At 37.6% G+C, this 13,651-nt stretch overlaps 1 pseudogene; it reads left to right on the forward strand.

Annotated features, from left to right (window-relative positions):
- Nucleotides 1–305: 305 nt before the first annotated feature.
- On the forward strand, nucleotides 306–13,358 carry LOC127437699 (protein unc-45 homolog A-like; annotated as a pseudogene).
- The last annotated feature ends 293 nt before the right edge of the window (nucleotides 13,359–13,651 follow it).

The following is a 13,651-nucleotide window of genomic DNA, read 5'->3' on the forward strand; positions in this document are numbered from 1 at the left end:
GTCCCTACAAAAGCCAAGACCACAATAAAAAAATGTAAAACATTTTTTTTTTAAATATTCTCTTAGATAAGTAAGAATAGAAATATTCATATGTTCATGTTAATTTCCCATATCTTTTCAGCTGAATCCTAAATAACTGGTCCCTGCCAAGAGAAGCGAAAAGCTGGCTCTTGCTGGACTTGAGTTGTCAAAGACGCCCGTGAACAAAAGAGGCGGAGCTTCGAATCCAAAAGTGGCGAAGGCTTTGTTCATGAATATTAATTACGCTACGTTCGCCCAGTAAGATTCCTCTGCGTCATCATCGCTCACCACAACAGGAAGCGCAAAGGGCAGAACACACATACGAAGCCCTGGATACATTTAAAGCGTTTTATAGAGAAGTAAAACCAGAGTTCAGTCTTTATCGAAAAACTGGGTCGCTTTGCTGAAGAGTTGATCTGAAAAGCGACAACAAAGACGCAGAGAAAGGTGAGGTCTGATCAGCATTCTGTTATAGCAATGGAAACATCTGCTGTTACAGTGCCTGTATATTATATTGCAAACATTGTAAACAATACAATGTGTTTCTTTAGCAAATGCATTTCACATATTTTTTATATCAATCAGTTCCAACACTATTTTCTATATGATGCGCTGTCTCTTATTGTATTTAGAAACTTTTATGTTGCATAACAGTACCCACAATTTCCACCAGTCCCAGTCAAGTGTCAATATTCTATTATATTTTCAAGTTAAGTCACTCAGGCTGTCAGAAGTACAGTTTGTTGTGCATTGTATGCATGGACCCTAATGAGCAATAGCTAACTGTGTTTATACGGACGTTTAGATGACCCAGGACTCCTCTGCGTTAAGAGAGCAAGGGAACAGTAATTTTAAAGCTGGTGATGTGCAAAAAGCTTTAAAAAATTCAACAAATTTGATAGCGCAGACTTCAGACAGACAGAAGGTGGGTAAGACAGCCCTTAAAGACTTTAAAGGAATAGTTCGGCTAAAAATGAAAATTCTCTCATCATTTACACATCCTCATGCCATCCCAGATGCGTTTGACTTTCTTTCTTCAGCAGAACACAAATGAAGATTTTTTAGAAGAATTTCTCAGCTCTGTAGGTTCATTTAATGCAAGTGAATGGTGACCAAAACTTGAATGCTCTGAAAAGCACATAAAGGCAGCAAAAAAGTAATCCATAAAACCCAGTTTTTTAATCCATATCTTTTTAAATGATCCAATCAGTTTTGAGTGGAAACAGACCAAAATATAACTCCTTTTTCACTATAAATCTTGACATCATCAGTCTCTTTGGCGATTATGATTTCAAGCTCGGTTACTCTTCCTAGAGCTATCTAGCGCTTTGCGCTTGCATCATGCACTAGGAAGAGTAATCGAGTTGTATTTAGGTCTGTTCTCACCCAAATTCGATTGGATAGCATCAGAGGACATGGATTAAACTGGAGTTTTATGGATTACTTTTATGTTGTCTTTATGTGCTTTATAGCGTTTTAGTTTTGGTCACTGTTTACATGCATTGTATGGACCAACATAGCTGAGATATTCTTCTCAAATCTTCATTTGTTTTCTGCAGAATAAAGAAAGTCATACACATCTCAGATGGCATGAGTGTGAGGAAATGGTGAGAGAATTTTCACTTTTGGGTGAACTATCCCTTTAAACTTTCTAGAACGGTGTGTTTTTAGATGAAGTCTTTGAGACTCTTTCTTTGTTGTGCTTCACTCAGACTGCTCAGAATCTGGTGGTGCTCTCACGGGAGGATGCTGGTGCCGAGCAGATCTTTAGGAATGATGGAATCAAACTCCTTCAGAAGCTCCTGGAGTCTCAGGAGGAGGAACTGGTTCTCTCGGCTCTCAGAACTCTGGTTGGCCTGTGTACCGGACACCAATCAAGGGTGATGAACTTCTCATCAACATCAAGCTGTCAATGAATCTTCAGATTCTAGCTCAAGACCTCTCATACATTGACAAGTTTAGCTGAGTAGTTTAGAGCACTTATTATTTTGATCACCTATGATTATGGAATCTAATGTGTTAAATAGGATAAATAAAGTGTGTTAAATGGAGCTGAGGTTACTGAACTCTTATTGGTAGCTAAATGAACATATAATGCATGGGAGATTGAAATTCTGCAGAGCTTTCTGCTGAGTTTCTGATTCCACGTGGGTCGGCTTATGCATATTAAACATATTTTCAGTGAGCATTTTGTAATCTAGCCAAAAGTCATTAAATTAAGATTATCCCGCTTATCACATGAGAACTTACCAAATAATAAATAAATGTTTAAATGATTTTATTGTATGAGAAGAAAGAGACTGCGGAGTAGTAGCACAACTATATAGGAGTTTAGGTTTTCTTTGTCACATGCAGGCCAATCAGAACTGAGTATTCCGGTGATCTGTGAAATATTTTTTACTATGTTCTAGCTAGCCTAATATTTTTTCCAATCTCCAAACCTTCATAAAGAGTCTTTAAAAAACTGTAATAATATATGCAAAAGACCAGCAGATATTATATTAATATTGTTAGAATTTCTCCTTTGACTGTCTCAAGGAGTCATACATATAAAACAAAAGACATGCTTGCAATTTTGAGAAACATTTGTTTGTTTTTATGGGTTGCAGAACCCTCCCGTGAGCTGTGTTCCATGCTACGACATCTCATTGACATGCTACCTGCAACAAGTGTGTCTGGATCCGGACGTGACAGTGCTATTACTGCTGGTCAAACAGGTGCCACGAAAATCTTTGAAAAACCCTGACAACTCGCTCACCCTGTGGGTTATTGACCAAGGTAATTTTGACCTGTTCTGACTGACCAGTAGTTAATTCACATAGAGGAACACCACGGAATTCTGGGCTCTCTATTGACATCTGTGGTTGAAACATAAAATTGCAAGTAGGGATGCACCAATATGGAAATTCTGGCCAATACGATAACCGATAATTCAGTGTATTTGGAGGCTGATAACCAATATATTTGCATATAAATCTACATTTTGTGTGTCTGATTACAAAAACAAAAGGCTCACCTTATAAAGCCACATCCAGAGCACTTCTAATGAAATCATGTAAAGTGGATTATTACTTTTAATTTAAAGCAACTTCAGTTGCAGAAAACAAGGAACCTGCAAGAAACATCTATCGGACCGATAACTTTAAAATTCACATTTAGGGCAATACCGATATGGCCGCCGATATATTGTGCATCCCTAATTGCAAGTTACTTGCAGAGGAACATTGGTGTGTTTTTTATTACGTCAGTTGTGCTTCGGCACTACTAGGTGTATTTCTGATAACGCCACATCTTGAGTGACAATTTACGTTTTTCTTTCTTTGTAGGGCTGAAAAAGATTCTAGAAGTGGCAGGAACTGTTCCTGAGTTCAGAGATGGGCCGCCGCTCACAGACAACCCTCCTATGAGCTGCTCCATTCTTCTCAATAAACTTTACGGAGACCTGAAGAGTGAAAAAGAGAGAGAGAACTTCAGCAAGCTCTGTGAGGAATATGTCCAGTAAGTGATGTCTCACATAGGCATGTATGTAGGCATTATGAGGGTGAATCACTAAAACTGTCATGAAATATTTGAGTCATATTTCACCCCAAAAGTTTAGGAACATTAAGATTTATTTGTAATATTATATTCAAGAAATCAAGAAAAAACCTAATTGGGGGCCTGGGTAGCTCAGCGAGTATTGACGCTGACTACCACCCCTGGAGTCGCGAGTTCGAATCCAGGGTGTGCTGAGTGACTCCAGCCAGGTCTCCTAAGCAACCAAATTGGCCCGGTTGCTAGGGAGGGTAGAGTTACATGGGGTAACCTCCTCGTGGTCACGATTAGTGGTTCTCGCTCTCAATGGGGCGCGTGGTAAGTTGTGTGTGGATCGTGGAGAGTAGCATGAGCCTCCAAATGCTGTGAGTCTCTGTGGTGTCATGCACAGTGATTGACTGCGGATTTGACTGTCTCAGAAGCGGAGGCAACTGAGACTTGTCCTCCGCCACCTGGATTGAGGTGAATAACCGCACCACCATGAGGACATACTAAGTAGTGGGAATTGGGCATTCCAAATGAATCGAATTAAAAAGTAGAAGAAATAAATGAAAACAATAGTGTCCAAGGATAATTATTTTCATCACTGTATTATTTTTTCACATTACCGTAATGAGAGAGAATGAGAGAGGGAAATTATATTTAATTGTCATGAAAATAATGTCACGATCCAAAAAAATCTAAATAGTTATTATTTTCTTAATGCTAAATAACATTTCCTATTTTTCTTCATTTAGATTTTGGGGTGTATTATGACCTGGACATTTATTTGTGAGATTCACCCCATAAATCTTTTTTTTTTTTTTGCATGGTGGCAAAAAGTTAAAATGTTCTTGTTTTGTGCTTCTTTTCACCCTCCATTTACACTCTGTATGCAGGCATCACTTTGGCAGCTCTGGCATGGAGAGTAAACTGCGTGCCATACAGACCGTGTCAGTCCTTCTGCAGGGTCCCAGTTATGTGCGGAATCGAACCCTGGAGCTGAGCGGTATCATGGAAGCGGTCATCTCACTTTGCGCCTCTGAAAACATCACTCACCAGCAGGTGGCAGTAGAAGCACTCATTCACGCTGCCGGTAAAGCAAAGAGAGCTTCGTTCATCACAGCCAGTGGTGTGGCTTTGCTCAAAGACCTATAAAAGAAAAGCGAAAACGACCGAATACGTGTGCGAGCACTGGTGGTGAGTATTTTAAACTGCTACATTTTAAAGAAACAGTTCACCCAACAATGAAAATTCTGTCATCATTTAATCACCCTCATGCTGTTCCAAAACCATATTACTTTCTTCGGTGGAACACAAAAGGAGATGTTAGGGACTTACAGTCTCAGTGACCGTTCACTTTCATTTATGAAAAAAAGATGCAGTGAATGTGAATGGGGACTAAGGTTAATATTCTGCCTGTAATCTCATTTTGTGTTCCACGGAGGAAACAAAGTCATACAGGTTTGGAACAATGAGGAAATCAGGGTGAGTAAATAATGAATACATTTTTTTGGGTGATAGCGCTATCCCTTTAAAACGCCAGGAACTGTGCAGTTTTTGTGTGCCGATTTCTGTATTTTGTTCATCAAGTGTAGTATTATTCAAATCTCATTTGTGTTTTGTAGGGGTTGTGCAAACTTGGCTCTGCTGGAGGCACCGATTACAGCATGAAGCAGTTTGCCGAAGGTTCAACGCTCAAACTCGCCAAGCAGTGCAGGAAGTATGTTTTGAGTTTTGCACATAAATTTCAAACAGGTGTAACAGATGTACTATCAAATAGACACACACATTTGGACAATGCAGAAGCATAGTAGCTAGAAATGCATTAAAATCCACTCCAAACATTCTAGTCCTTTCCACACCGAATGCTATTCACATGCAGTATCGGTAACAATATCTACTCTTATGGTGACCCATTTCATGTTGCAGCTGCAGCAAAAGCAATTTTTGCATGTGTGCATATCTAAACCAGACCTCATTAGAGGCATAGAATGATATTTAAATGCCAAGGTGCATTTGCAGGTGGCCATCAGCTCCGGTATACTGTGTCTTTTTCTCCCAGGTGGCTTTGCAATGAAGCTCTGCCACCAACATCACGCCGCTGGGCCATAGAGGGTCTGGCCTACCTCACGCTAGATGCAGATATGAATGAGGACCTGGTGGAGGACAGAAAAGCCCTTCAGGCCATGTTTGAGTTGGCAAAGGTACCATTTACAACTTTTAATTGGTGTACTTTTCCAAACTATTGAGCAATGCTTTGAGATACAAATGAACGTTATTGTTCTTACTGAATCTTTGCAGTCTGAGGATAAATCCGTGTTATTTGCCATCAGATCAACACTGGTCAAACAGGAGAGTCCTGCCCTCACGGAAGCCTGCAGAGAGTGCATTGCCAGGTCTGCTTAAATTACCTCTACCAGACTGTGTGGTCTTATTGGTTCAGTCATGTTTGATCAATACTAGGGAAATTCAGTTCTCAGTGGACCTCAATCACTAAAACTGTACACCATATGAAGATTTCAGAGGGTCAGATTTGGAAAGTTTTGGCAATTTCAAAGGCTGCTACTGTGAAAGTAATGAATTTGTGCTCCAGTTTTAGTTGTTTCACACTGCTGGCATGGCTGAAGCATTGAATTAATTTTCTTTGTTAAGGGAGCTCCTTTGATTTTAGTGTACGAAATGGATCATTCTTTGTCCAAGAGAGTGGTGCTACTTTTTCAGATAAAAAAAGTTACATCTTTCTTACTCTTACTGACAGGGTGATGTTAGTGCAGGTGGTGAGACAGGAGGACAGGGGTTTAGTTGAAGCACATGGAGGAGGAAAGGTAAGTCATATATCTCCAGTGTAGAACCTTCGAGGACCAGGGGCTGTATTACAGAAACATCAGATGGGGAAGTTTACACCAAATGTGTTTTTGCTTGCATGTGCACTGTTTTTCAGTTTTTTTTTCTATGTAAACGTGTTTGACGGAAGTTTTTGGCCGTTGCGGCGTGTCTCGTTTTTTTTCAGCATCTTGAAAAGGAGCATCACTTTTTTAGACGACATGTCAAGTTAAAAAGAACGTCAACTTTTATAAAAGTGTCTCGAGACACCAGCGTTCCGTTTCATTCGTTGTGCTGCATCTTGCTTTGTTTAGAACAAGAACACGTTCAGCCTGAATGGTTTCTTTTTTTAAATCCAATCCTGTTTATTAGTGAACTTTGCGACTTCAGTAAAGATCTCATATAGAACATTGAACTTGTAAGATCTTAACTTAAAACTTAAAGTCGTTTGTGGTGGTGGGGGCATGATCAGAGGGAGAGCGAGATCAGGAGATGAGAAAGGTAAGGATCATCACCTGGCATTAATTGTCTTTTTTTGTGGGGGGGTTTTCCCCTTTTTCTCCCAATTTGGAATGCCCAATTCCCACTGCGCTCTAGTGATCGCATAGTGATTCGCCTCAGTCCGGGTGGCGGAGGACGAATCCCAGTTGCCTCCGCGTCTGAGACAGTCAACCCACGCATCTTATCACGTGGCTTGTTGAGCGCGTTGCCACGGAGACATAGCGCGTGTGGAGGCTTCACACTCAATTCACCACGCACCCCACCGAGAACAAACCACATTATAGAGACCACGAGGAGGTTACCCCATGTGACTCTACCCTCCCTAGCAACCGGGCCAATTTGGTTGCTTACGAGACCTGGCTGGAGTCACTCAGCACGCCCTGGGATTCGAACTAGCGAACTCCAGGGGTGGTAGCCAGCGTATTTTACCACTGAGCTACCCAGGCCCCGGCATTAATTATCTTTAACGTCTGTTTGTCATTGCAGTGATAGTGGAGATGGGTTTTAAGAGCAAGCCAGAAGGCAGTGAGGGGAGAGAGCAACCCACTGACACTCTGCTGAAAAGCAAGTTTTGTTGAGTTGAAAAATAAATGACCTTTTGAGTTGAATGTCACCATCTCCCGCTTCCTGCTTGCACCCCATCACAAACTTTATTGCATAGTTTTTACACTGTACGATTTTGGCCATGATTTTACCTTCTGACATTTTTTGGGGGAATTGTAAATTATTTTTCGTTTGAAGGAAAAATTAGCAGTCGTTGATGGCTTAGTGTGACATGTTCACTGACGGAAGATTTGCAATGAATCTTACCCTCCGAAGTTCTGGAAGTTTCAGGAATTTTGCGTTGTTGTTGCCATAGTGTGACTGCTCCTACAATGGCCAGATAATGTAACACCCAGTCAGTGCTGTCAATCTGGATGTTGGGGACCAAAGTCTTGGCTACAATGTGCATGGTTCCGTCTGACATTATGTCACACAGTGTGCCATGGCTTTCACCCGAAATCTAACTGGGATCATATTGTATAGTCTGAAAAGCAACAATCGTAAAGGATCGTAAAAATCGTACAGCGTGCACTCGGTTTAAGATAGGACGTTTATGTAATATGGCCCCACAATGAGGATGTTTAGCATTATTCTTTTGATGAATGAATGATAATTTTTCTGTCCAACGCAGGTCTTGTTACCACTAGTTTCTGAAAGCACAGATATGGGCAAAATAAAAGCAGCACAAGTTCTGGCCAAGATCACCATCACCTCCAATCCTGAGATCGCCTTCCCAGGTGAGAGGATGAGACAACACCGTGTTCAGCCTCTCTCACACTTTATAGAGTTCAATTGAAAAAACAAACAAAAAACAATTGTATTATATTAATTAGATAATAATAATTATTGTTGTTGTTATTACTTTTTTTTATATGAATTAGTAATTTTAATTGTTGTTATTGTTAATATAAGTATTACTTACTTTTATATATATATATATATATTTAATTACTTATATATATTTTATATTAAATAATAAAAAATATTATTAATATTGCTGTTGTTATTGTAATAATAATGGTTATTTTTATTATATTTATAATATTATAGATTTATATTTTATCATTTATTTTTTTATTGGATAATAACAAATATTACTAATATTGCTGTTGTTATTAATGTTATTATTGGTTATATATATTGGTTTTAATATTAATTAGATAATCATTTTTTTATCAAATATTAATTTGGTTGTTATTGTAATTATTATTATTATTGGTTATATTTATTACATTTAAAATATTGTATATTTTATTTTTATTATATATTTTTATATTACTTATATACATTTATATTAATTAGATTGTTGTTGTTTTAGTTTTATTATTATTGTTATTGGTAATTTTTATTAATATTAATAAATTACTTTTTTTATTTCCTAATGCATTTGTATACCTAGATTTCTAAATGGAAAATGGAAAGTTTTTGCTATTTATGAAATTATTATCTGCGTGTGTAGGTGTATGAGGTGGTAAGACTGCTGGTTAGTCTGTTGGCACTTGACTGTACAATGCTGCAGAACTTTGAGGCTCTGGTGGCATTTACCAACCTGGCTGGCATCAGTGAGAGACTCAGGTCAGCTACTAATTCCTCTGTTTACTATCGTACTCTGAATTTTCACACTGTTTTAATGTAACTGGGAGTCAGTAGAAAAATCTAGTTATTATTGGTCTGGCACATAACCTGGAATGTTGTTTGTGGTGCTGCTTATAAACAACGCTGTCAAACAATACCAGGGTTCTGTTATACTGTATGTATTTAGGTCTATGTTGGAACTGGTTTAGCCGTATTGTAACATTACAACTCTGATACTATGAACAAGAAGAACTGGAAAGCCACTTATTCAACCTCCCTTTCAATCTTACAGGCAGAAGATCATCAAGGAGAAAGCAGTGTCTAAAATAGAGGGCTACATGTTTTAGGAGCACGATATGGTTCGTGCTGCAGCCACAGAATGTATGTGTAGCACTGAGGTATGTTACAGCACACTTCATTGTGAAGGTTTTTTTAAGTGTTGAACCAAAAACATATTCTGTGGTATTACATGAGTTAAGTAATTTTGTCTTTCTTTCATTTATCAGGTGCAGAAGCTATATCAAGCTACAGACAGTGACCGGCTCAAGTTGCTGGTGCTCTACAGCAGAGAAGATGATGAGCGATTGAGGAAGGCAGCATCGGGCACACTGGCTGTGTTGACTGGAGAGATGCCCGAGCTCTGTATGTGTATTCCCAGAACAGTGAGTACTGCCAAACTGCTTGAAAAGTCATGGACATTATTTGGTCAAAATGAGTTAGAAAATCCTTAGATTTTCTTTATCCACACCTCTTTTAGTGTGTCCGTTTACTCTTTCTCCTCTGCCGACGAGTCACTGGCTGCAGATCCTCCAGGCTCTGTTGCTCAGTGAGAGTCAGGACCTGCGGCATCGATGCGTGGTGATTGTAATGAACCTAATGCAGGCTGACAAGAGTCTTGCAGAGAAGTTGATGGAGAGCGAGGCAATATTGGCTAAAGGAGATGACCCCAAACAGGCCTCTGTCTGCGCAGCTGCCCAGCGCTATTTGATCTGGCTATTGAGTACGACTTAATCCGGAGCAACGAGGGAGGAACTAACGGGAATTCTGAAGAATAATTGGATTTGGAAGTCAGTTTCTCTTGCAGGGCTCAGCTGTGGATTTATAGCAATATATCAATGTGATGCAATCTAAGGATCCCCCCCCCCCTCCAAATACACTATGGATTTAAACAGCATACATTTCACACTGTCCAAAGAGACCAAATATTGCATTTATACAGTTCCATTCCGTTACATGCACTCAACCAATTTATTTTATGCATGCATTCCAATATATTATACAATTATTCCTCTTAATAAATGTAGTGCCCCATGTGTTTGTGAAGGGCACACATGAAAAGTATTGATTTTATGTTATTTATGCATTGACACACATTGTTTGATATCACCTCAACATTCAAAATCTTTAATTACTGATTGTGAAATGATATATTCTGGTTTTATATAAACACTACTCTTGTATGAAGTGTGGTGGCCTTGTTTTAATGATGCATCATTCATGTGACTCCTCTTCATCCTCATAGATTAAGGGCAGGTACTACAGGCATAACTGATTATGGTAGAATTTACCAGATTTGACTTTCCGCTATATTTTGCAAATTTAAACTTTAGAAGAACATAATTGGGATTAATAAAACATGTAATTTTTTTATTTTATATTACCTTTAGCATGTTTCAAAGGCCATTTTCAGTAATATTTTGAATGTTTACCAAACATAATTTCCTGTTTAATAATCAGTAAAAATCCCTAATTTTAGATTGAATTAAATAATTGGTAATTGTTCATTTACATGCATCAAATATTTTATTAAATGATTTAGCCAATAGAAAAATCTTTTAACTGCGTGTTCTAGCAATTATTACCTTATTGATCTACAATCTCTCTGCCCTGGTTTACAAATTATCCCTCTAATAGGGTACAATGTATGAACGTATAACATAGGCTTTCCGAACCCTTGCCTATTAACAAGGCTCTGATTTAGCTTCTACTCTTTTTACAATCTATATTAATAATGTTCTCATGCTGTTGATAATGAGAATACTTATATGCACCTTTAGACGGACGATACTATCTTAACCTCTTAAACTCTTAAAACAGCGGGCATGTGGGGAGGCGCTATATGGCAAGCCATTTTATCACTTAAAACACTGAAGTCCCTGGATGCATTAGGTGGGCATATGTGGTATTATTTGAAAGCTTAGAATCTGACATTTTTAGAGAACCCCATTACTTTTGCATTTAGTTACACAAAATAAGGCCTGAAAACATTTGTGTCACAAATTAGCCCAACCTAGAGGTTACGTTGTAGAAATGTTAAAATGAATATAAAAGTCCTTCGCATAGCACTTAAATAGAAAGTCATATATCAAATGAAAGCTCTCAGGAAGTTGACTGTACAGTTTATTTTGTTGCCATTATACCACAGTTTGAATTATTTTAAGAAATATCACAAAATTAAATTGTATTTCAGTAAGGCATAAAATGCAAATGTCTCTTTTCTGTGCTGACCACTGATCTGTAAGCCCCAAATAGCCTCAAACTTTATATCAAATCTTACCTTGGGTTGTTCATTTTAAAATGAGTTAAAGAAATTACTTGTTTACTTGTTTGTGAGCTTGCCAGGGTGAATAATCAAATTTTTTGTCAAAAACCATTTTGAACAAAATATGAAGGTTGGTAGAAAAAGTATGAGAAACAAATCATCAACAAAAAAACATAAAAAAGACTTGTCTATGGGTGAGTGCTAAAATGTGTTAGAGCACCACCTACATTTCAGATCAGTATTATGTAACAGAAGATGATAGAGGAAAAATGATATTTTCTAGTACTTGCTGCCATCCAGTGGAAAAAAAAATTGACTTTTTGCTCGAAAATAGAGGACACAGACCTGAAATGGCATGCTTTTAAACTTAAGAAATATATATATTGTTTAATTATATTTATCATAAAATTGTGAACTTATACAATGTTAGTTATACATTATTGCAATAGTTTCTTAAAATTTAAGGGGTTCTCTGTAAAATGAGACCATTTTTATTAAAAGAGTCCACTGTATGTGTGAACAGGGAGCATTTAAATTTGAGTGTGAAAATGTTCAGGTGGCAGCCGAACAATCCTGCAGAGCGTAGCGAGATCCTCATACGATATAGATTTATGTTCTCTCTAAGATAGTTTTCAAAGCATTCAGCCTGCTTTCTTTGATTTGAATCTTGTTTTGAATAGCTCAAAAACAAAAGCAATGTGGTTTGGAAGGAATAGTTCATGTCCAGTATTACTACTGATATAAAACCTGAGACTGTTACCTCCTATCTTGGGATCTGGCTTGACAGCTCACTGTCTTTTTCTACTAATCTTACAAATTTACAGGCGAAGTTGAAGGCTTGGTTTTATATACGTAATAGATCTACTTTTACTATGTCTGCTAAAAAAAAAACATCTTGTTCAGACAACTATTCCCCCCTTATTGGATTTGGAGACGTATAGATGTGCACACAACATCTAGACGTTTTATGTTCTGCTGCTATTAGATTTATTATCAATGTCCCTTATAGAACTCGTGATTTATATTCTATTTTAACTAGCCCTTCACTACACACTAGCCGAGAACTCCACTGGTATATATTTATTACAGAACCTTGTTAGGTTTGACACCAGATTATCTTCAAGTTACATTACAGCTCACGTTGCAATATTTTCAACCAGATCTTCCAACTGTCCTATGAGCAGCAGGTGATAAAAATGGGAGATGATACACCTCCCCTACATTCTCAGTTTGAGCTCTTACCCCTAGGGTGGCGTCTACATAGAATTAAGTGCTCTACAAACCATATATATATATATATATATAACTTTTACAATGTAAATATCACTTATTTATTACTCTTATTCTTCATTGAATTTTTTATGTACTATTAATATTCTGTTTTCTCTGAAGCACAGCTGTAGCCCTATTTTTAATTGCCCTGTGGGGATTAATAAAGTTCTAAACCTAAATCTAAACCTAATTGAATCCTTCTGATTGTCTAGAGAAGAAAAACTGTTTATGGTCATTTTGCTTTTAATTTTGCTGCTCCCAATGATTGGAATAAGTTGCAGAAATGACTGAAAGTCGATACCTATATCTGTTTCAGCTGTTCAAGCGTTTTAGATCATTCCTGTAAATGTTTGAGATAGTTTTGCTTATAAGTATTTTTTTTTTATTATCTCATTTTGTGTCATAGTATGTTTTTATGTATTGTATGTATGCTTTCGGTGTTCAGGTGGTTGTTTTTCCTCCTGCCAGGTTCTTATTGTAAATAATAATTTTGTTCTTATTTGACTTGCCAGGTTAATTAAAAGTGAAACAAAAAACAATTGATAATATTTAAAAAATAAAAAAAAAATGGATTTAACAACTGGAGTCTTATAGATTACTTTTATGCTGCCTTTATGTCCTTTTTGGACCTTCTGAGTTCTGGTCACCATTCACTTGCATTGTATGGACCTACAGAGCTGATATATTCTTCTAAAAATCTTCGTTTGTGTTCTGCTGAAGAAAGAAAGTCATACACATCTGGGATGACATGAGGGTACAATTCTGATCGGGGTTACGCGAACAAAACAGAGCCTAATTAAACATTATTATCCTAACACCGACTAGTCGTTCAAACAACTAATCGACTAGTCGATTATG

This window comes from Myxocyprinus asiaticus, chromosome 48 (assembly GCF_019703515.2).
Source record: "Myxocyprinus asiaticus isolate MX2 ecotype Aquarium Trade chromosome 48, UBuf_Myxa_2, whole genome shotgun sequence".
Lineage (NCBI taxonomy): Eukaryota > Metazoa > Chordata > Actinopteri > Cypriniformes > Catostomidae > Myxocyprinus > Myxocyprinus asiaticus.